We start from the raw sequence: 25,010 nt of genomic DNA, 5'->3' as shown, positions 1-25,010 counted from the left end.
CAGAGCAAAATATTTAGTCTGAACTTTGATCTGAAGCAAACAGCACACACAGTCCTAATTTACCAAAGCTCTGTAAGAACATACAGGAAGCACACACCAGGTAAATACCACTAGGTTCATTAAGTCTAGGGTGAGTGACGAAGGCTGAGGAGCCCCTCTGTAGCTCGCCCAGCCTTGCAGAGCACTCCATCTAATACAGTTCTGTATGTTTGACCAGCTGGTACTCTACTGGGGTGAGCTGCAGCTTACTTCACTCCAGAGCTGGTAAACACAAAGTGCAGTGCAAACAGTGGAGAAGCTGAGCTTTGTGTAAACCACATACCACTATCTGGCCAGAGTTAACTCTTTAAAAAACAACTGTGGATTAGAAATTCAAGGGAATACTGATGAAAAAAACAGATCTGCATTACCATGCCTGATCAAGCCAACACTCTCGAATGGACAGCACTATTGCCAAAGTTGTTTTTACGACCGTATCTTTGTACTAAACATTTTTACACAGATGCTCTTCTAAATATTTTCTTTGCCCTCAGCCCTTGACTAGACATTCTTTTCAGATTTCATAATCTAAATTCTGCTAGTATAAAATTGATCTAAAAATAGGTGCATGGTACGCTGGACATTGCATAACTGTTAAGTTCTGCCAGCAGTGATTTATCCTGTGTTGCTGTTTCTATTTTGCTGGCTGTCTCAGGGCAAAATAGAATTGGAGACTAAATGCTGTCTGTAGTTGCAGTGTCTGAAGACTTTTTTCTCATAGATGATGTTAATTCTTGTAAAAACAACTACAACAACTTCTTCTCAGCTCTGTTCTCCCTTTCCTTTTGCTCTCCTTCTTCACAGTTCCAAAAATGACAGGAACAGAACAGAGACTTTAAATGGCCATGTTCAAAATGATTTATCTAAAGTTCAACTCCAACTATCACAAGGGAGGAGGAAAAAAAAACCCTATGCCATCCATCAGAATATTTTACAATGGTAGCATATTATAACGGTCTCTCTCAAGATAGTTTTGTGTGTTGGGATTCTAAAGAGCAAACCAGAAAAGGTTCAGTCTTCCTGAGATCCCTGTATGAAAAAAAAAGTCTTCTGTGAAAAGTGCTTTGGGCTACTTGAGTGTCTCACTTGCCTTGCAGTCATTTGTGTCTCTGAAGCTAAACAGGCAGTTTGTCATTACTCTACAGGATGTGCCAATGTTCTCAGAATATCAAAGCTTTACACAAGCCTCCACATCATCATAAGGATTGTGTTAAGCACTGAACAGCTTAGTACTAGATTATTCTGATAAAGAAGCATTTATGTCTTGTACATCTTACTAACTCTTTGTCAGAGTATTGCTTTTAACATACTTCTTATTATACGTGCATATTTGGTTGATCGTGGTATCTTTCCTAGCTTGAAATCTTGCTTGGGATGTATCTAGAATTTATGGATGTCCCTTGTTCAGAAATCCCCACCTGTGAATGTGGAGCACTCTCAAACTGATACCTTCCAGCAGAACTTCGCCACATCCTAAAATGTTTACACTACACAAAGGTTTCTAAATAAGCTATCCAGAACAAAGCTCCAAGAGCTGTATACAAGAGGGTGAGCGCTGTATTTTCTGCATCACAAACAGGGAAATTAAAGCAAATGATGATGAAGTGATCACAGACTCACAGAACGGCCTGGGTTGAAAAGGACCACAATGGTCACGTAGTTTCAACCCCCCCTGCCATGTGCAGGTCGCCAACCATCAGACCAGGCTGCCCAGAGCCACATCCAGCCTGGCCTTGAATGCCTCCAGGGATGGGGCATCCACATCCTTGGGCAACCTGTTCCAGTGTGTCACCACCCCCTGTGTGATCCGCTCAGTGTGGCCAACTTGAACCAGCATCTTCTAACAGCCAGCTGCAAAGTTTACCTATTAAACTCGATTTTACACAAGAAGAAATAATGGTTATTTCAAAGGTAGATTTATCACATCTGAAAGCACTGAAACATCAGAAGGAAAAGATCAGAATACCAGGTTTCACATGTAAGAGCATCAGAGCCTTTCAACAGGTCCCTTGTTTGGGTCGTGCATATTTAAAAACGCACAAAAGGCAGACTGAAACTTTAATTCCCTGGCAAGGCAGGCAGGTGAAAAGGACCATCTTCAATCAGTTTTCTACAGCTGTTGAAAGAAGCATGTCCTGCCATTTGTTATGTGCAGTGAAGCTGCTGGATCCACAGCATACACTTGAACAAAAGAGTTCTGCATATTCTCTGTTGATCTGTAAACAGTATTTCAGAATATGGGCAGGGTCTGTACATCACTTCCAAATGTGCTACAAGTAAATCTGCTAGAAAAATTACTGCAGCAGATGAAAGCACACCACCCATGAACAGGGACAAAACTCCCTTAGGCTAGGTTTAATCAGGCAATTTCAAAGATGCATCCTTGGCTAGAGCACATTTACCACCTCTGTTGCTCTCTGAAGTGAAGCTGGTTCCCTCTGCAGCCTGAAGATAGCTAACAGCAAATGCTTCAAATGAACAGCAAGATGGAGGTCAGATAGTGAAAGAGTGATCCTGAGTAGAAATGCATTGAGGTGACTGAATTTAAAGATCCACTCAAAACCTCTATTTCTGTACATTTTAAGAAGAAATTGCCCTAAAGGAAGTCACCCCATTCTACTTCTCTACTGGGTCAAAAAAATGAAGTGAATTAAATATGTCTGTTCATAGTTTAGAGAAGCTGCCAGTGGACAAGTCACTCTTTACATTGCTCTTTGTGATGTCCATAGGATCTCCTTTATTCTGCTCTTACCCATTTCCACTCATTACAAGACTTGTGCCCCAAGTGTTGTGTGCTGGCTGAAAAAATGTGACCTGACCTGCAGTGGGTCTTCCTAAGTGACCTAAAAAACATGTGTAACTCAGACTTCTAAAAATTCAGTGCAACTGTAAGCCAAGTGCTAGAAATTGTAGATGATAAGCTATGCTGTTTGTTCATTTCTTTCTCATGTAATAATAAATCTCTAATTATAACCATGGCCCTGTGGCCAGTCACTGCCAGGGATCCCCAAAGAACCTGTCCTGGTGACAAGAACAGAGAAAATCAAATAATATTCACAATGTTGCATCTGAAATCTAATTTAACTAAGAAACCTCCATTAAGGCAAAAATGTCAGGTAGTTAGCCCAGTCCTTCGGGACAAACACATGAGTTTCAGTAGCTTTACATTCTCATTACTTTCACTCTGCAGAACTAGACCTATGAACATTATTCTGTCCTACTCATTACAGAAGCACTTCAGAAAAAGAAAGCTTACTACTGTGCTCAAGAATGATTATAAAATTTGTTTGTAATTATTGTTAAGCAGCTATAAATACAAAGTAAATGATTAATACATGTTGCAATCTCTATGTTGGGATGACAGAATGACACGAAAGCCACAAAGTTATTTTTCTCTTTAAATGTTCTGTCCACCAGTCAAAGTGATTGATATTTCAGGATATGCTGATACACAACATTAGTTTAAGCAACCACAATGCATAGTTGGTTGCTATGGGCACTGAACTTACAGGTGGCATTGAAAGAATTTACCAGGATCCTAGCCAAGAGAAAAAACAACATCAGAGAATGATGCCTTCTTAAAAAAAAAAATTCCAACAGAAAGTTAGGACATATTCTCTCACCACACCAGCTGTTCCATCCAAATTTTTATTCTGTGTCACAGTGCCAGCTGTAGTAGCCCAATAGATGTGAGATTGCCTCTTTTCCACCTGTTTTATGCAGAGACAGACATACATACAACCTGGTCTCAGCTGTCTCCAGACCCTGTGCTGCTGGGTTGGACCCAGCTGCCTTGAACCTTTTGATCCCTCTAGTAGCCAACTTGTCACCATCTGATCTTCCCAGCATCCAACTCATACCTACAGCAGCTTCAATAGCTGGCTCCTGAATATCCCATAAATCCCGTATAATCCCCAAACACTCTCCTCTTCATCCCACAATGACCCCTAAAGTCCTGCAAGGAGTAATCCCCCTTGGTCTACAAGGTGATGGGCAGGTGCCTCCCACACTGACACACTGTAATGGATGCCCACCCAACTCATGGCTGATGGCTGCCCCATGACAACCCTAGGAGGAGGCGGGACAGGACTCTAATTCTCTGTCTGTGTTTTGGGATTTCTCTGCCTGCTATTATGTCCCTGTGCTCCTTTGTGTGTGCACAGATCAGCCTTTTATCTCACAACCCAATGTTATAAAACCTTATAACCTAGAGTCTCTTCTTAGGTTCAAAGTAAAGATATCACAGGTAAGTTTTGAATTCTTTTAATGATGTGTGTTAAAAAACCCAATGCCAGCACAATATATTTCTAGGGGAAAAAGGAGTCTGAATATAAAGCCAGGATTAAACTATTTTAAGCTTCTTTCAAATACATTTGAAGCTGCAGTTGGTGAAAATTGCCAGAACTGATGCTCAGCCCAAGAACACAGTCCCAAATAAGGCTGGTTGCACACCCTCATCCCCTGCGTGTAAGGATCGCTCCACAGATCCAGCACTGCTCATTCCTCAGCAATGATTCACGCTAGTGACAAGGACATTTTCTTGCTCATACCTGGGACGGAGCAATGCTGAGCAAGCTCACTGTGAGATCTATATAAGCAGTGACTTGAGGGCCAAATGATGATTCAGAGCAGCAGCTCTTAAAAGCCAAAATGACCATCACTGTGCCAAAAATGAGGTATATCCATGTAATGCACTACTCAGGTTTACAACAGTCTGGAAGGTGAACAGGTAGCTGAGTCTCCTCAACATTAGCAGTGGTGGCTATTATTCATTTCCATTCCTATTGAGGATCTAAGCAGCTGGACTTCATCCCACTTTACTTACCACTGACACTACCTTAAATTGTACAAAGATTATATGGTCTCTTCCTTTGCATTAATTCAGTAGAGAAGATGCTATTCTTAACTGCAGTATATCACAGAGCAGTGAGTTGATGAGTGGTAAAGTCAAAATGGAGAGAGGCATGCTAAGGTGCTTTCACAACAAAATAGTCATGATAAACTTAAGATAAACCTGTGAATATACACAAGGCCCCTGAGCCTTGTCCCTTCCATCTCCCACCACAGTGTAACTACACCTTTCTCCTGCAGAGCAACATACCTATCCCGTAATCACACAACTCTGAATACCTCACACATCTTCAGACTTCCATAAACATCACCTGTAGCTTTTTCACTTTCCCTTCAATAGCACAGAACCGTTTGCGTTGGAAGGGATCCTTAAAGGCCATCTGGTCCAACTCTCCTGCAATGAACAGGGACACCCACAGCTCCATCAGGTGCTCAGAGCCTCAGGCTCATCCAGCCTGACCTTGAATGTCTCCAAGGACAGGGCATCCATCACCTCCCTGCGATGCAACCTGTGCCAGTGCCTCACCACCATTTTTTAAAAAAACTTTATCTGCAGTATATTTATATGTATCTCTTTAGGAAAGTAGGCAGGAGGAGCTCAGCATCTGTAAACAAACAGAATGAAAGCAAAGCTAGAAATGAGTAGAACAGATTGCCTACACTGCTCAATATCTGATTTTTTACGCTAGCTTTGAGACAAAGATACATTTTTGGACATTAAAACAAAAGCTACCTAAAACAGCTTACTACGAGAAATATTACTGTGTGAGCTCCTGAGATTTCAGTCATTTTTCTTTGAGAAAAATACATTCCAGAGTATCAAAATGGAGCAGATTCAAGAATTTACAGCTTCTCTTGGGAAGCATCATCCTTGCTGAGATTTAAAACTTCAGGCAGCCCTCTCTAAAGCAGCAGTGTCAACCACGGTTCACCTAAATCACTTTCAATTCAGTAGCAATTGGAAATCTTTTTTGGCTAAGTGCAGCAATCAAATAAGCAAACAAAAAAAGACAGAAGGATAATGATGACCTTGATTAACAGAGAACAGTGATCCTACATACCAATTCTTACTCTAACTATCCCCTTTTCTATTGGCCCTGCGATAAAAGGAGATGCAGAAGCTTTCCCCCAAGAAGATGGAGTTCAGGCACCAGCACCTCTTGTCCCTGAAGCTGGAAGCCAAGTTTTCTGGTCAGCAGCAGGAAGAAGTAGTGCTCTGGGTGCTGTGCATGGGAGCAGAGCTCTGCTGGGAACCATCCCAAGGTACCTTTCACTTGATAGTACAGAGATCGAGAGGTCTAAGGACATCCTCAAAAATGTCAGCATGCGTTACACAAGCTTAGGTGTTTTGCTCAATACATTCAAACCACAGTTTTGCAGTCCGATGCCACGTGTTAAAAGTGTGCAAGAAAACATCACTAACTGAAGCTGTCTAGGGAAGAAACAGGGAAGGAACTGTTTTTACCTCCCGACCATACAGTTTTGTTAAATAAAACAGGTCGTGCAGTGCTAGTCTGATCTACCAACCTTGTAAATTGCTCTAGAATTATCTAAACATACAGAGAGTACAGGCAGCGGTGCTGAATTTCACCTTGTTACACAACACTTCAGAACCAGCATTAACATTTTACAGCTCCAACTCTACCTCGCCATCTCTCTGGATATTGGTCTTGGGATCAAAGTCAGGTGTGAAACACTGTGCGTCACTACTGGGTAATGCTGCAAGCACTATTCCAGTGATTTCAGGAGCCTCATCTGCTGTGTGTTCAGTGTGTGAGCACACGAAGGAGAGGTGTGCAGGGGAAGTGAAGGACCCAGCTATCGTGATAGGGAATGCGTTGACCAGGAGGCTCCATCTGCAAGGCTGCCAGATGGTGGCTGCCCTTCAGTCTTCTATCCTAGAATCCAAAGGGTTATTTAGGAACTGCAAAGTGAAAGCTGCTTGTGCTATTAATAAAATACAAAATATGTGGAGAGGAGGGAGCGAAGGGATAAAAGGGTTGGAATAATAAGTTATTTTCAGTCAATAGAGATGACCAGGCAGAACTGACTCACCACTCTTTACTCTATCATTCCTGAACTATATTTATCAAATCCAGATAACAAATATACCATATTTATTCCCCTGCCTGCCTAGCTTCCCACACTTCATGTCTGCTCCACATATACACATGAAATTTGGTTTTCAAATGTATGTTACATACTAGAAAGGAGAAAACATTCTGTTTCTAAGTCACTAATACTGATTTGTAAATGATGTTTCATGTAAGAGACAGACTCTGACACACTGGTACACCACTCATCAGCTCCACTGAGCTTTTACATGAATTTCCTGGCAAACGGACATGAAAACCACAATTATGTTTGAAATAAAGATAATTTACTGTACTGCAGTGAAATCCTTCCAGAAGCATCACATGCAGTCTGCCTTGTCAGAAGGTATCTTTGCAGAAAGACAAATTTACATTCATCAGGAAAGAGCTGAACAGCTGTTTGGTTGTTTGTTAAAACCAAAGAAGTTCAATTAGTCGTACAAGTACTTCAGCAAAGCTAAGCATCATAACAATTAAGCAAAAGTAAGGTATCATATAACCTTAAAATACATCCCATCTATATATAATGCATGAACAAACAACTCAAGCTGATTCTTGTCTTGTAACACAACAGGCTGTCCTCCTAATTTCTCAGTCATTTGGTAGGCATTTGAAATCCCTGAGAATCTAAGAAAGAGGCAATCCATCCATGTGTGTTTCTTTGCACTCTGCCTAGATGAACAATTTCTCTGCAGCACCGATGGAATTCAGCATCAATCTCTGAAACCAAAACCATATCCTTACTGGAGGCAATCCAGTCCTGCTACAATCCAGCCGCTGCATCTGAAATTTCCACTGTCATGCCGACTGGCCTCACTGAGTTAACAGTCAAACAAAACACTCTGGAACAGCTTACATACACAACTGCCATTCCAGTGATGTTCAGAATTGCAGGACATCACTGCTAAGTGAACAGTGCAGCTGGCTCAAAGTCTGGGAGTTTTGGGTGCAAAAAGTGATACGTTCCTAAAGCTGTCAGGAACAGCAGTATACATGAACTGTCATGTTGTAGCTTTCAGCATCCTAACTAAATTACACGCATTCAATGGGCTGCCCTTCCCATCTCCCCGTTCAACTTATTTATTTCCTCTATGTCTTCCAAGGCCTTTGCTTATATTCTTTTCAAACAACTTTTTTTTTTTTTAATAAATCAGGGATTAGCCAGGATGTAGGGTAGGAATTTCTCATGATTTTCTCACAGTTTTTAATGTTTTTCAAATTGTTTTAAATGTAAGACCATTAGACTCCAGCTGATCTGCAGACTGACCCTAGATTTTGAGTCTTGTCCTTTGTGAAGCCGTTGCAAAGTCAGCATGAGATGGAGTGTAAGGATTAAAACAAAAGAATTCACCACAGATATTCAGAAGAAAGCAGATGTGGCAGCTGTTGCACAGTAATCAGCTGATCAAAGTGTATCCTATCTTTTTAGGAATGCCACTGAGTTGTCACTTCTGGTCAGACCCTTCGTTCGGGCCAATGGAACGATGGTACTGAGTAGCATAACGTTATCCAACTGTACTGCAATGGTAGCAATAAATAAACAAACACGGGCTTCTACTGAATTACATTCAATCTCTTGTACGATCAAGATAAAGGTTCAGCTTAATTGCCTCCCTTTACTTCTTCTCCCTTCTTAATTGCTATAATCCGTTAACTCAGTGCATGCGGCTGTCTGTTCTTATCACTACCCAGAATCAGCCACTAGAGAGTACTCTTTAGCTGCTCAGTGACCTTCTACTTTTAGACGAAGTTGCCCTCTTCAAATTGTCCCTGGCATCACTCATGGTCACTGAGCCTCCAGAAGCCCCAGCTGGAGCAACCTGGCGTCAGAAATAAACTTCAATTGGAAGCAAGGCTGCAGGTAGGCTGGATGATACGCTCCCGTATCTGGGATACGGGAAAAGAAACTCAAAACACATTCAAATTTTTGAGAGATTCAGTGTTACAAATACGGCCCATACCAATCCAAAATAATTGATGAAAATGTACCCTGCAACAGAAATAGAATATAAACTAGACGTTGAAAAAACACCTGCTAGCAGCCACCTCAAATATTTGAATGGAGTGTTTCTACAGACATCCTGAGCCAGTCTCTCCCATTTCATGCCTCACTGGACTATGCTATTGCCATTCTTGGTCACAGTGGTTTGTTTTCCTTTCAGTGCACAAAGCAAAAGGAATGCAGAACAGCACCAGCAGTCTGACAAGAAGGTACAATTTCAGCACAGAGAAAATCATTAGGCTTATAATTTCCTTCTGATTGATACACAATAAAGCCACATTATCCATTTGCTTCACCCTGTTTAAAATCCAGGGCAAGGATTTTGCTCTGAAAACATGTCACACACTACCTTTTGAGGAACTTCTGCCAAGAATGTGTGTTTTATGATCTAAATGTGCAGCTGAGGTATATTTACACAGAAACAAGCTCATCTATACATCTCAATAGGTGGTATCAGTTTAGGGCTTCAATTAACCAGCACATCCTCTTGAATTAATCGACAAAACACAGCCTCTAACCTTATACACTCAGTTATTTAATGGAATTTAGTCCCTTGAGATTCAACTCTAATACCACTAATTCCATTTCCATGTTTTTTTCCCCTGTTGACCAACAAAACAAAACATAGACCCCCCCTAATACAAAAGTGTACAGCATTGCAAATAACAGGCATGCAGGCCCACGACTGCATGCACTGAGAGATATGGACATATTGTACCCAATCCCCTGGTGCTAAAACAGTTTCCACCAGACCACAACACACAAGTGGACAAATCTCATTAAATTTAATCAGCCTGGTACTTGGGGGAGCCATCTTAATCAGTAAGGGATTTAATGAAAAGCCACAACTCCTATGAATAGTCTTTAATTACGACTGACTAATATTTATCCACAAAGAAGAATTTGTGTCAGGATTAGTCTGAGGACCTGGAAGAAGCCAAAGACATCAATTTAATAATGGAATGCCTAATTAAAGTATAATGGAAACCTAATTGTGATATGCTGCTTTGTAGCGCACATGATTTATTTAGAACAATTGCTTTTCACTGGGCTCATTAGGGAAAGTTAAACAAAACACAATGGTAAAAAAGAAAAGGGAAAAACAGACAAACTGGAACTTCGATGATGATTTTAATCAGCTGATGAAAGATAGCAACATGCTTGTCAGATAAAGCACTGCCATGCCTTTGCAGGCTGTGGTTAAAAGTGTTTTAAAAGGGTAATAATGATTACACAGTTCCTTTGCTCCCTAACAACGTGGGATCAGACCCAAGCCCTACTGCAGCTGCTTGGTGGAGCTCCACTGTTGCAAAAGAAGCCATCAAGTTGAAGGGTCTTTGGACTCTCCTCAGTCAGAGTAACCTCATGTAACACACACACCCTCATGGAATCATACAATGGCCCCCCGTGCTGCAGGTAGGACCACCAACTTCCATATCTAATACTAGACCAGGCTGCCCAGGGCTCCATCCAACCTGCCCTTGAACCTCCAGGGATGGGCCATCCACAGCCTCTCTGGTTCCAACCTCACCACTCCCTCTGTAAAGAACTTCCCCCTGACATCCAGTATAAATCTCCCCTTCTGCTAGGGCAGAAATAAGAAGATTAGCTTATGGCTTTGTTCCAACTACTGTTGTTCATAGGGATGGTTTGGAAAATTATGCCAGAGTCAATCCTTCAAACGAAAATGAGAAAAGATTGCAGAGTGCCCACACAGACATTCCCATGTCTAGATGGATGCTGACTTCTTAATACCCATCTTTGTACTTCCATGTATGTGATGCTATCAATCTGCCAGTCTGAGAAGTAAAACCCAATTCTTATCTCAAGCAAAAGTACGATGTACTTTTGGGGCCAGTAGTTCATCTTCAGATGTGGTCTCATTATTTCCACACTAAGGCTGAGAAAGACCATTCATCCCAGTTCGCAATGACCCAGTATTGAGCTAAATGTAGCATTCTGCCAAGGCAAGTAAGAACAGGTTGAGGTTCATAATCAGTATGTTCAACCTTCTTGTTAAAGCCACGGGTGACAATGATCTGCTCCTTTTTAATGCAAATCGGAAGATAATCATAGAATAACCCAAGTTGGAAGAGACCCATACGGACCACTGAGTGCAACTCCTGGCTCTACACAGCACCACACAAAATTGACAGACCACAGGAGTTTTGTGAGGCAGAAGATCATGGTGTACCTTGCAGTGACTCCACAAGACAACTTACAGTTTTGATAGTTTTTCACAGGTGGATTGAGGACATAACATTTCAGTGCTGCCTGATCTGGAAGTGAGAAGTGTGGGAAAAGCAAAAAGCCATGGTCTTGTAATCCCATGCTGGTAAGTGCAAGCAGTTGTTACTAACATTTTGAACACTGATTTTTGACACAAATATGAGTATGTACCTAACTAATTCACAAAGAACAAACCAAGGCAGTTCGGTTTACTTCACAGGACTTACAGAAAGAAAGTCCACTGTTGTTAACAGGCAATCTTTTCTTCAGCATTTTAGTTTAGAGGAAAATGAAAGCCCCCAAGCTTCATGCAGCGCATTGAGAGAACAATGGTTAATTAAGGGAAGAGTATTTGCCATCGCAGGAAATTCCTTTGAGCTATGTTTTCCCTAAGGACACTTTGCTATAGGAAACAAATAGATCTAACACATTTGAGTTCAGAAACACTCTCCCTCAAGTTTTGCTGAACAATTTCTCAGCACAGCACCCCAGGCTTACCACTGCAAGCACAAAAGGCATCACACGGTCCTTACTCCACAACTTCTTCCACTCTGAGATCCTGAATCACACTGGAGAAGCAAATGGAGAGACGTGAAACACACATATCAGTAAGAGATCTCAGAAAACTCCACTTTCCTTGGTTGCCGCTTGTTTTTTTTCCCCTTCTAGAGCTTGCATACATAGCACAATCCACTATAACCAGCTTCCAGCTGCTGACGCCTTGCTAATGTCTCAATGCCCATGATTTGACATGAAAGCAGCCACTCAAACTCACTATTTGCCCTATGGACACAACCAGGTGTGCAGACCTTCAGCCATGATGGAAAGGCCAAAAGTCCTCCAGGCCATGGGCAAACGCCACCATGCCTCTGCCCTGGAAGAAGGAAGGTCAGGGGAGTGAACTGACTCAGGGCTGGTGGAATCACTGCTTAGAGCTCTGACCTGACTGCAAGAAGGCTTCACGTGGCACAGAACTTATTTAACAGCCAGGTACAACTGGATGTCTCCCTTTTTCCAGCCCAATGGGAAGGAGAAAGACAATGCTTACAAATGGGAACAAAGAAGTTGCCACAGGTTCCTATGACACATCAACAAAGGTGGGAGAAAAGTCTGATTTTATCTGAAGAGCATCTACCATCTGAGGAACAGCTTATACTGAACTTTTCACAGGTTGCAAAATGACAAAGCACCAGTTGGTCTTTTGCAAATAAATGATGGGGTGATGAAAAATCCACTGCAACTTAACTGACTTCATAGACAGCTTAATTGTAAGAGGTACTTGGTAGAAACTGAGCTTGCCCAGCAAGACAAAAGAACTTGAGCTGCTTTGCTGTATATGGAAAACAGGACAAATGAATGCTGAAATCCAAAGCCAACCCATCTCAGTGTTTTCTGCCTAAGCAACAGTGACAAAAACAAACTCCCAACAACTCCTCCAAATACACTACCTTCTGAAAGCAAACAAAAGAAACAATAAGCAATCACAGCATGAATACCTCTGCAAAAACCAAGACAAAAGAAATGCAAAACAAAGCGAGACCTAATATTTTTCTTCTCCCAAAGCAATGTCAACCTACAGTCATATTTTTGTTAAGTGATGAAAGCAACTTTAACTGTGGTGGTTCATGGCAGAAATGGCATTTCAAATATCAAAGCTGACAACAAAATTCATTCAGGAAACTGACAATTTCTGTTTAAACACCTGTAGTGACACACGTTTAAGCGTACTGCATACCGAAATTGAAGCATTCTTTGGTTAGTTTATAAGATATATTGCATGTCAAATTAAAAAACAGTGTTAGAAGAGTGAACACGCTGCTGTAATAATAGCCAATATCACAGAAAGACTATAAAATGGAGTATTTTTCTAGGTCAACCTGCAATCTGAGAAGTCATCATAACATCACTTCATTCCCACCAACTGCAGACATGAATGAATAATTCCATCGGTAGAGTAAAACTCTGGCACACACCGGCAATTTAAATTGACTGGTGCAGTGAGTTATGCTGCTGTCTGTGATGAAATAAATTTGTCGACAACAACCTCAGATGGAAATGACTTGGCTTTTGTCCATCGGTCTTCACTGACTTTCTAAAACTTCTTCACTGATATGAGCAATACAGCCGCAAAGACGGACGCAGTTGTTTGATACGGCTGTATCTACGCTCCTCTCCCAGCCCTAAGTGTGCCACGAGAGCTACCTGACTGCACGGCATTCCTGAGACATGCGGCTCAATAATCACCAATGGCTCCTGAGAAGTCCAGACCCTGCACCTTAGTTTCAACACCTGCAATAGAAATATAAATTACATCTATCTTTAAATAGCATAGACATACTGAAACAGAATTAGCTTGTATAACGCTTGGAAGAACATAAGATAATTCAGACTCTTCCACAACAAGAAGGGGTTTGAAAACTGATGAAAAGTCTGTCATTTTGTCCCAACAGAATCCTGAAAGAATGCTGACATTACAGCTGATTTACGTAAGAAATTCCGGTTTAGTTTACCACGCTTCATCCTTGGGATCTTTTATCTGAGATGGTAAGCCAGTAATAATACCTGCCTCCTTTTTGCATACCAAAAAGGGGAACAGCATAACAAATGCCACATAATGCCCTGAATTCTTGATTCTTAAGTATACATTCTCAACAGGCCGTTTTAAGAAAATATTTACTTTTTGGTTGTTATGGAGATCTTTTCAAAGCAGTTTATAAAAATAGAAATGGCTAAAAATAAAAAATAAAAAAATCCAAAGAAACCTAAGGAACTAAAAAGGGAATATGGCATGCAGATTTGTTTGGTTCAGAATAAATCTGCATATAGTGTCTTGCAGCAGCACGCTTTACAAAGGGAATTAAAGCCATGAAATTAACATTTTAATGAAGTAGAGAGACCATTGACGTCAGGACTACTCACTGATTGCTGCTTCCAGGTGGCCTAATGAGATGAAAATGAAGTTTATATCTTCAGCTAGTCTAAGCCAGGCTTGTTTTGTGACTGTGATTGAATTTAAATGAGAAGATACTGCTGTGTACAAACAAGTCTAGGCTGGTAAGTAGCCTTATCAAATCCAGGCATAATAAATGCTTGATTTAAAATATTTTATGTTAAGAAAAGAGGTTTCATTACTACTTTCATAACTCAAAATAAATGTGAAGCGAAAGTTTTACCATTAATTCTATAGAATGCCACCAGAGCTTTTGTATTGATTGCTTCAGGAATCCCCATACAAAATTTTTACTGCAAGATGTTTATCTATCAAGAAGAAAAAAACATTCTGGATTCCAATGGTAAAGCAGGAAATCATAAATCTAGTGTAGTCTGTGGATAACTCATACTGTGACTGTTTTTGGCAGCAGAGGCATTTAGACACTGAGGTCAACTGATGGAAATGCAAGTCCACCATGTATTGTGAAACACTCTTGAAAAGGAATTAGTGCATACCATCAATTCCATGTTCCTAAGTGCCACCGAAAGAGTGCATTTCATTTTCTGCCTTCACTGTAGGCAGTGAATAGACATGCATAAATATTGTCCATTATTTCCCATTAGAGTAATGAATCAACATTGGTTTTGCCGTAAGTATAATATTTCTACTTAGAAAATGAGATAACCATAATGATGGGAACATTTTCTCAGAATTTCTGTGAAATCCTGTGAAGAAGTGTAGTATCTTTTCTACTTTCTACCACTGTTACAATATTGAAAAACAAATACAGATAAATAAAATAAATCTTTTTCTCACTCCATTCTTGTTCATACATCTGACTTCCACAGTCCAAATTCTCATTTTGTAAGATGTCTTGACTTAAAGCCTGCTGCAGATGGTATAATTGCTCAGTACTAGAGAATAGAGCAGGGCAGGAGAAATGCAGAAAACACAGAACTGATCCTCCAAACTGAGCTCCTGAGTCTTTAACCTAGAGCTAAAGAACAGCAAGGAGAGGACATATTTTATTTCCCTTGCTTGCAAGGACCACTCACCATGCCCTGCCACGGAATGCTGGAGCAGGAGGAACAGCTGACAAACACAGATTTGTGATGCTTGTGTGTCACCAGCAGAATGACCCACGTTCTTGTGGGCAAGTAAAAACATCTGATCAGAACTGCCACCTGGCCTCTAGGACAGCCTGGATTTGCTGTTTGCATTCTTTGTACTATTGAGCTGACTGACCTGGACAAAGGGATGGGTACCTGCACGTTCAGTATGCTACAGAATTAGAAAATGCAACCTGTTAACTGCGGCAGCAAATATCTTTCTACCAAAGCTAGCTATTTGTAAACCACTTTTATTCTTAGGATGCTGATGACACGGCTAAACCAAAGCCGTAGTAATCCATCTCAAAAGAAGCGAGCTTGCTTGACCACCGCCTCCCAGTGAGTGCTCCCAACACTCCTTGGTGAGCCCTCGCAGCAAATGGAGCCAGCAGAAGCTAGTCCTGCCTGTCCTTCATTCACTAAATAGGATCGGCGCTCTGTTTCCCCTCCATCCAAGCGGTGGGTGTAGGCTGTCTTCTTGGGGCAGGAGACCCAATCTGCAGCTCACAGCTGTTGTGTTGGTAAGATACAAAAACAAGATTACTCAGAACACAGCGTCCTCCTGTAATTTGCATGAATTCTGGGCCAAGGGTTGGAACATTTTTTCTTCATTATTCTACCGTTGCCTAGTGCGGCATTTTCCTCTGTTAGCTGCTATTACCTCGAACAGCATCTGGAAAAAGTTAGGTGGCCAGAAGAGAGTAACAGACATGAGCTCAGTGTGTTCCCAAGACCTGATTTTCAGAGATACAACACACCTGCAGTTTCAGCAAATACACTGCAGAGTTAAAACGCTCAAAAGTTTCTGAAGAAAAAAAAAGAAAAAGAAAAAAAAAATACCATGATGATTAAACCCACTCAGCATGTATGCCCCGCTTTCTACACACCAGCTAAATGCTCTGGAGGCTTGTGAACGTTTGCTCCAAGCATGGATTGCAGTACTTCATCCTAGGAGATGATGAAGACATGAATAACCTCAGCAAGATCTACATCCGAGGAGGATGCTCACAAATTCCTGGCTAGCAACAGATGGAAAAAACAAAGGCATGGAACCACAGCTGCTCCTTTTTTGAAATGCTGAAAGACCCAGGAGAACCTTTGGGTTGCAAGCTCCAGCAGAAGCAAGCAGCACACCCTTCCAGCTCTCTCTGGAAGAGCAGGCACTAACTGAGCTTTGCCAGATAAATGTTCTCTGCCCATCAGCTAGACACACTGCTGCCATTCAGATCCAAAGTTCTTCATCACCAACAAAGCACAAAATTGTTTTGATTATGGAAGAGGTACGTGCCTTGCATGCTTTAGCACAAACAACTCCAAGGTAGGTGAGAATAAAACAACTGTGCTGTATAAGCTGAACTGAAACTATGGTTTTCAGCACTTCTTAGTCTCTCCCTCAGCACCCTGATGCATTCATTTATCTAGAACAGCAACAACTTCAACAGATTGCTGAAACTACAAACTCCCAGACAAGCACACAGTGTGTCACCCTCCACCATCAGTCAGCTCTCCGTGCTTGACAACCTCACACACTTCAGAAATTGGGCTGTACCTCAGGAGAACAGAAGGAAGCCAGGCTTACACGACCTCCTCCGGATGTGCACAGACTTAAACATCTGGACATCCGCATCTGAATTTTGCAGAGCTCACCTTGAAAACAGAATCATAAGTAGAGGCACTCCTTAAGTTTCTCACTCCTCTGAACCATCAAAAAAAGTCAGAAATGGCTTCAATTTATAATTTATTATTATTATTATTTGAGAGGGGAGGTTCTTTGTTTTCTGTCTTAAAGTTGAGTTTCTGTGTTTTGGTACAGCAATTTCAAGATGTTTTCTGCCTCCCATCACTCACCCAGCTCTTTCAGGATGATTTTAAGTGATAAGGAGCTCACAAACACCTATCCTTCTTATTTCCATACAAGATCCATAAAGCCACTTTAATGACATACTATTAGGCAGTATTGTCTTTAGTAAAAACACTGCATTTCAAGCTTCCAGTGCTTTTCAGTTTCACAATAAGAATTTCCATTGAATGCTTAATGCATACATTTGTAAACTGACAGATCAAACAGTGCTAAAATCTGATGCAATGTAATTACTTCTGTTAGAAAAAATGCTGTTGAAACAGAGTAAACACATTTGTTGAGAAAATTAAAAATAGCCCACGGCACATCAAATACTGTACCTGAGACAAGACTTCGCATCATCCTTTAGTCTTGCTTCCCTGACTTTTCACTGCCTTACAAACGGCAAAGTGCTTGACCAGAGAATTAATTGCAGAGACAAAAATAATACTGAATCCTATCACGGGCTGTTGACAAGAAACCATGTCAGGTCCCTATTCCATAATAAAGCTCTGAGTAAGTGTCTCTGAGAAGAACCTGGTTCAGTTAAAGAAAGACTTGCCGTGAAAATGGCATAAAAATAATAGCCTTCAACAAGATGGGGCACTTTCTTCTATGACTCTTGCTACAATAAAAGGATTTATAAATGGTAGCTAACATATTTTCCCAAAACAAAGTTGCAGTTTGTTCATTTAATGCCTGGAATCTGCAGGATATTTTAGGTGCATGTTCTCCATACATAATAAGTACAAAACCCGATGCGTGCTTAAACCTGCCTAATTATCTTTTCTACCTTTATGAAACGCATCTAGAATTTCCATCCTAAATTACACACAAGATTCTTTATTATAAACGATGTGACTCACCCACGTAAATGTAATCTGCCGAGAACTGCTTACTGTAGTCAACTGCATGGCAGGCACATTGCTGGCAACACTGTATGTCGATGACCTCAGTCCCTCCTCTCCCACCCACCACCCTACTTTCCAAAGCGGTAAAGCTGAAAGATGTTGTTATGCTGCATTTTGGGAATCGTTCAGCACGGCATAGAACAATTCTATATGAAAAATATCATCTTCTAGGAAGGATTTATAACTCTTTGCGTGGTTGTTGTGTATTCTCTGTGTTTGGCAGATACGAATCAAACACGCTAGTCCTGGTTGAGACCTGTATGAGTTATTATAGTGCCATTCTTTATAATGACTTTCAGTTTTATGGATGAATCTCAAGACCATTTAAATGGATTGCAGGGACTCCTCTTACTAGGGCAGAGGACATGATTTACCTTAAAAATATCCATGCTGGCTGCTGAAAAAGCTTCCTTCAGACATTTAAATAGTTCCTGTGGTGTTTCACTGATTGCTTCTGAAAATTAGCTTCTTGGTGTAGTAAATCCACTTATTTCTGTTGCTTAACTAAGGTAATCAACAGTTTAAAGATGTCACATTCAAGCAAATCCTTAGCTTGTATTTTTCCATTTCTTACGTACAAACACTGTCACAAAATGATAGGTTCACCTCTTGTTTCATGCACAGAATTGCAATTAAATGTTAAGCTCATGCAGTTATAGGTGAAATCATCCAAGTTCTATATTTCAGACCAAAACAGAAAGGGAGTATTTGGAAAAATATAAAGTAGAATGCAGACAATCTGAAATGAGGCTGACAAGAGTATAAATGTACTGAATTTGGGTCCAAGTCTTCATTCCATACCCACATGACAGCCTTGTATGCCCTGCGTATGAAGGAGACCTCCAGCCAGGCACTGCACAGCAAGATGCCTGATTTTAGTTTAGAGAGAAAAGCTCTGACACATTTAACTTCCTTGGGCATTCTGAAAATAATTTTTCCATATAGGAAAGATTAAATTAGGGACTAAAACAGAATTAAGTCAAGTATTTGAAGTTTACTATTAAAAATATCAACTCCCAATATGATACTGTATATATACATATATATACATACATATATATACACACGTATGTTGCTGTACCTTTAGTCATGCATGTTTTTAAAAAGCAGGTTTTAGGCTTTTCTTGTTGTTTCCAAGTAAAAAATTATTCAAATTGGACAGAAAGTGTCTGCTGACAGCATTCTATTAAATCTGCAAAATCCATTTGATGGAAAAATATTATAAAACAAAAATCAAGCATGTTTGTTTTTAGTGTACTGGGTAAGTAATAAAAATATATTGTGCTTCAACATGTTTGAAAGAAAGAAGATGCCTGCAGAAGATGTATTACATAAAGAATGCTGTTTGGATTTCATCTCAATTACTTACTTTTATTTTCAGAAACCTAATGCACTAACAGTGCTGAAATCAGATTTGCATAGCTTGCCCTGTGTATTTGTGCAGTCCCTTGACCACAAATGAAATTGCTAGATTAGGATCTAAAATTTAAAGGACCTTCTTTAACCTCTTATGCCCATGTATTCATATGTACAGGCACCAGTGCCTTGAACAATTTACAGCCTCTGTGTATGCTTATTCATTTTCAACCTGTACCTTTCATTTCTCCTTATTTCCTGCAATCCACAAATCACATTCTGTGCAAGCAAAGGAAGCCACGAAGTGGCCAAATAAGATTGCTGAGACAGTTACTGAATAACAGAAGCACCACATTATACAACAGAATATTATATAACATGTTATTCTCCTCTCACAAATATCACTTGATTTTCTTAGGCACACTAATACAGCATGAGGAATACAGACCCAATGTCACTTTTTTGTTTGTACGTGCTACTGCTGTATCTGGATGCAAGGCAGGTGAGCGCACAAATCTGAGTCCATTTTGAAAAATACATCTTTGTACACCCACCTACATCAAGCTGGACCCTCACAACAACCCCAGGCAACACTAGAAGCTTGGGGCAGAGAGGCTGGAAGACTGTGCAGAGGAAAAGGACCTGGGGGTACTGGTTGATGCTCAGCAGAACACGAGCCAGCAGTGTACCCAGGTGGCCAAGAAGGCCAATGGCATTCTGGGCTGTATCAGAAACAGTGCAGCCAGCAGGTGTTTAGGGTTGTATCTTACAGTCTGTCTTTAAGCTCGTACTAAGAAGTGATCATATCACATTTCCATCCTATATAATGCTGATATGCAGATCCTGAATTTGATTAGTGGAATTTAGTGTGATCAGAATCCCAGTAGGGTATGCTGACATTACTCTCCCTCCACCCAAAGTGTTCTCCAGTCAATAAACAGGAAAAACTACTGAGGAGCTGACACCATCATAAGCTGCAGACACATGTATCCCTCTAAACTTCCAGCTTACAATACCAACAGCTGCAGGGAAGAAGAAAAAAAAAAGCAACATTTCATAATAAGATTTGTAAAAGCACCCTTAACAATTCAACAGTTTCTGGTTGAGAAGCATCAATTCCTCAATATCCATGTACAAAACTATCAGAAACGAAGATGCTGAAAGACAGATGTCACGCTGCAGATGGTGCGGCATGCAAAAAACATCCATTTTTATGTCTACCAGCATACAACTGAGGGTGTGCAGGAGGTGTCATCCTCTTGCCAAGTGGATAGAGAAGAATTTCAATACGGGATGTGTCCAGAGTTAGAGGTCAGAGAGAAGAAAAAGGAGAAAAGGTCACATTCAAGCTTTTAATAGACAATAATATTTTCTAGAGGATACAATTCCAAAACTATTTGGCAAAACTTCAGGACATCCATCAACACAAGCAAAATGAGGGTCAGTTGGCTATTCTGTGAAATATTGAGCATTTTATGAGTCATAAATTTAAAAAAATGTGGATATGCTAAATTTACTTCACTCCCAAGTCACACCCTTTTTTGGTAACCTCTGTCCACGATACTCTTTAATGCATCAATAATGGGAATCCAAAAAAACTAAACTCAGAGGAATTAAGACTGAATAAAAACAGACAATACACGAATACTGAAGTCCCATTTAAGGTAACAAAAGAATAGAGAAAAAACTCCAAACACACAAACCACAAAAAAAAGCAGATATGTCATTTTTCTTACAGAGTTCTAAGTGATGACAGGAGAACCAACATTTCATATAGTTAAAAAAAAAAAAAAATCAGGATCTTGGAAGTACTTTTGCCAATCTATGACAGACATTTTGCAGCTAGTTTACTTGAAATTTCATTTTTTTTTAAACTGAGCTGTTTCCCCACATACTCCATACAAAATCCTAGAGGAGAGAGCTCAGTGAGTCCCTCCAGTTTACCTACCCACAAAGTCACTGCCACAGCATACAAAAGCAAATTCTGCTGAACACCCATTTGTAGCACATACAAATCTATGACTCTCTCAAAAGCAAAACAGTAATGACTTAAGTTGAACACAGTAGGTTTCAAGTCTTACTTCTTCATGTGATTCACAGTTGGGCTGGATATTACATAATTTCTTTGTTCCCTGAAGCAGCTGCTGAAGAACTTACTAGATGTTTGGATGCACTGACTGTCAGGTTTTGCCTACCAAGTTATTTCCCTATAAAAAAAGCCTCAGCAGTACTCTCTGATGTCTTCTCAAATCTGATCCTTTGCTTGGATTTCAATATAAACTCGAGCACAGTTTCAGCAGGCAGTGCTCTGCTTCCCAAAGTCTTCACGTTGAGCACAAGAGACTCCCTGTTAGCCCATCTCTTTGGGCTATTCTGCTTGATGCCTCATCTTTTTATTTTGACTGTGAACTTTTGGTTCCACATTTAATCCTACAGCGGAATGGATGAAAAACCACCACCACATAAAGAACAGTGTAAAGGCCCCAAATGCACCATGCTTTCCAGGAGTTACTGAGATGAGGAGTGGGAAGACCAACCAGTTTGCAAAGAGCTTCATGGATACATCTCACTGCAGTTTGAAATCAGACCTGGATGAAAGACAGTGAAGAAAGGACCATCCGTAGATCCCAATACTTTTAGAACATAAAAATTAGCTTGAAGAAAACAGCTGGGTGGAGTAGCAGAGAGAGGGAAGCAAGATCTAGTTCAAGAAACCACCAACACATGCTTTAACTTAACCAAACACTTGTATGTTCCCTTTCCTAAAGAGTAAGAGAGAAAAAGGAGGAAAGAATCTGAAACTGGCAAACAGCTATTTTCCCAAGCAAAATCTTCATGTAAGAAACAGTATCAAAACCTTTGATGGATTAAGGGACTTTAAAAGACATTGTTCTGAGGAAGCCCTTCTGTGGCTGAGGCTTTGCATTTCAAGTTTCTTCAAAGAAACAAAAGTAGCGGCTGTCTGTTTTGAAAATTCAGAGGAAAACAAGGGTTGTCACTGTTCTTCAAGGATGAGTTAGCTGCTCTTCTGTTGCACTTCAAAAACTGCAACTGCTGCTAAAGCTACCAAACAGTCTCATTAAACTACATGAGGTTATGTCATTTCTCTCGAAGGATTTTTGTTTTTCTGGTGTGAGGAGGACAGGATCATTTCAAGATTACCAGCTATCTCAAATGAAATACAGAATGGCATAAACCACGTCACAACTTTATCGTGCTCGATTCTTCATGCGAGTACAACACATAGGCTGCTATTACCTTACTAATTTCAAGTTAAGTGTTGTTATTTAAAGGATAATATCTACAAAGGGTGGAACATTTTGTTTCCTTTGTTCTTGTTCCTGTTGTTTACAAACAGGAGAAATTAAATCATATGATATCTGTAATATTTGTACATGAAATAATGTACATAAAATGACAACATGAGATGATTCTTTGCAATGTTGGTAAGTATCTTTTAGTATTACCAGTACAGTCATTTTCAAAAAGAAACAACCTGGAAATGCAGACTACCAGTATTTTACCCAATTTATTTTATACCAAGAGCACTGCTTTTGTTAAGCTTAAAAAAAAATTCCAAAGGGTATCTTAACAAAGGGAAAATATTTAACTGCTCCTGGTTTTTCCCTTGAATTCTATCAATAAGATACAAAGAATTTAAAAATAGTAATGTTTGACACCTAATATTCAAGACTGACTTTTAATAAATTAATGTTTTTTCCTCAAAGTCAAGAAGTTAACCAGCCCTCAGACTCTTCAGGTATGTCAAACTGAGTCAGGTATCCACTTATATCTGTAAGGATTAATTATTTTTCTTTTGTCACCTGGTCCAATTGCCCTGCTGCTTATGTTAAGCTGTAGTAATTAATCTGACATTGGCATTAAAGTGAAATTGCTCCCTGACTCTGCCATGCCATGGCTCCTTCTTCCCCCACTACCACTGTTATGACACAAGCATTTACAGGCCAAGTAGTGAATCATACAAAAAAATCCAGCACTTGAAAAAAAGAAAAAAGAAAATCTTCTCCTGTATTTTTCCCTAGTGGCAATGCTGTTTTAAACATACATAAATCTGCAGCTCTGGTTACAGAGACTGCACGGAATAAAATTCCCTTCCATCATCTCTCCCTGAGTTGTGCAACTGGTTAAGAAGCAAACTAACTTGAGAACTGCCTCCTGCTTTGTTTTACTGAAGTTCAGTTGGAAAATAAAATCCTGAACTTCCACAGCACAAACCCAAACATTATGGTTAAAATAAATGCATCCTCAGTTATGTGAAAATACTTGACTGGACATAAATCAGCAAAGCTTTATGTTCTTCTAGTGAGCACCCAGCTAAGGATCCAGTCTTGAAAAAGCAGACAAACAAAAAAGCAGCAGATCTTCCCTTGTGTCAGTGACAGCTGCATTCATCTTGGAAAGGAGCAAAATAACTTTACCCATAAAGGGTAAGATGTTATTAGTAATAAAATTCTTCACATTCTTTTCATAAAAAGACATTTCATATTGCAAGATGATATCCTAACAAACTAGCCTTAGATGGTTGGATTGAGTCTGCACAGCATAATGCCAACATATCATACATTCTCCTGATCAAGCAAAAATCAAAGTAGGACAAGTTGTCCAGTCCAAATTGGGTTATTTGGTTTAAAAATAAAGTTCCTGAACACCAATTTTATGTTATTATGAAACAACTCTGACAGCAACAGCCAATTTCTTTTCCTGCAAAGCAGTGTTAGTACCTCCACATTACAATTGACCATGTCTCTCATTACAATACCCTACTGTAATTGTTATGTAGACCATCATGTTTAAACCACTTGGACTGAAGTGGTTTAAATTTCCAGGCTCTTTTAGCCTCAGATTAATTTAGCTGATGGGAAGAAAGGGTACCACAATCACAGCTAAGCAATTCAGCTATATTAAAGACTAAGGCTATGGAAAAGATGCCCTTGTAACTTAAAAAATCATTTAACAAAAATAAAAATAAAAATAAAATCAGATGGTTTCTTCTTTGGAGAGGACAAGCATCCCCAAACCCTAGAACTGGGACTTAAAGTTTGGCAGGAGATGGTATTTTTGTTAGTAATATGCTTTTTTGCCAAGTTTCAAGAAAACATCCCAAATTTGGCCAACAACTATGAGCCTTTGAAGAATCTTAATTTTGCACACACTCAGCAAACGTTTTATCAAATCTATAGCTGAAATTTAAGAAGAATCTGTCCTTGTCGAGCATTCTCAACTTCTAGCCTTCAGTTCATGCACCACTCCCTGCAAGTCAAAAAAACATGCTACAACCCCACATCTTCCTGAGTGCGACCACCCATGTAGTTTGGGGAAGGAGACAGCCTGATTCAAATACAAAGGGTACAACTATGTGATAGCTCTTGGAAGAGGATTTGGTAATCAAAGAAAACGACACAGGATGAGGAAGGATGGCGGCAGTGTCTGTTGTGTGACCATCTGTTGATTTAGCATTTAAAAATACTTCAGAATAACATAAAACATACCAGTAGTAAAGAACATTAGGTTGTAAAGTTCAATACTGAGATGTAGGAAAATGCCCGATTTAAGGTCATCTCTGACTGTACAATGGACATTATCTTTTGTTTCATGATGATATACTACTTTGCCTCAAGATCTGAACT

The 25,010-nt window shown here is 40.0% G+C and overlaps 1 protein-coding gene across 1 annotated transcript in view; it reads right to left on the bottom strand.

Annotated features, from left to right (window-relative positions):
- The window catches only part of LCLAT1 (lysocardiolipin acyltransferase 1), a 106,860-nt gene that overhangs the window by 4,474 nt on the left and 77,376 nt on the right, over window positions 1–25,010 (bottom strand).

The sequence above is a fragment of the Meleagris gallopavo genome, chromosome 2 (genome assembly GCF_905368555.1).
Source record: "Meleagris gallopavo chromosome 2, MGAL_WU_HG_1.1, whole genome shotgun sequence".
NCBI classification, from domain to species: Eukaryota; Metazoa; Chordata; class Aves; order Galliformes; family Phasianidae; genus Meleagris; species Meleagris gallopavo.
Note: the sequence above shows the minus strand (reverse complement) of the source record. Positions and strands in the feature narration are given on the sequence as shown.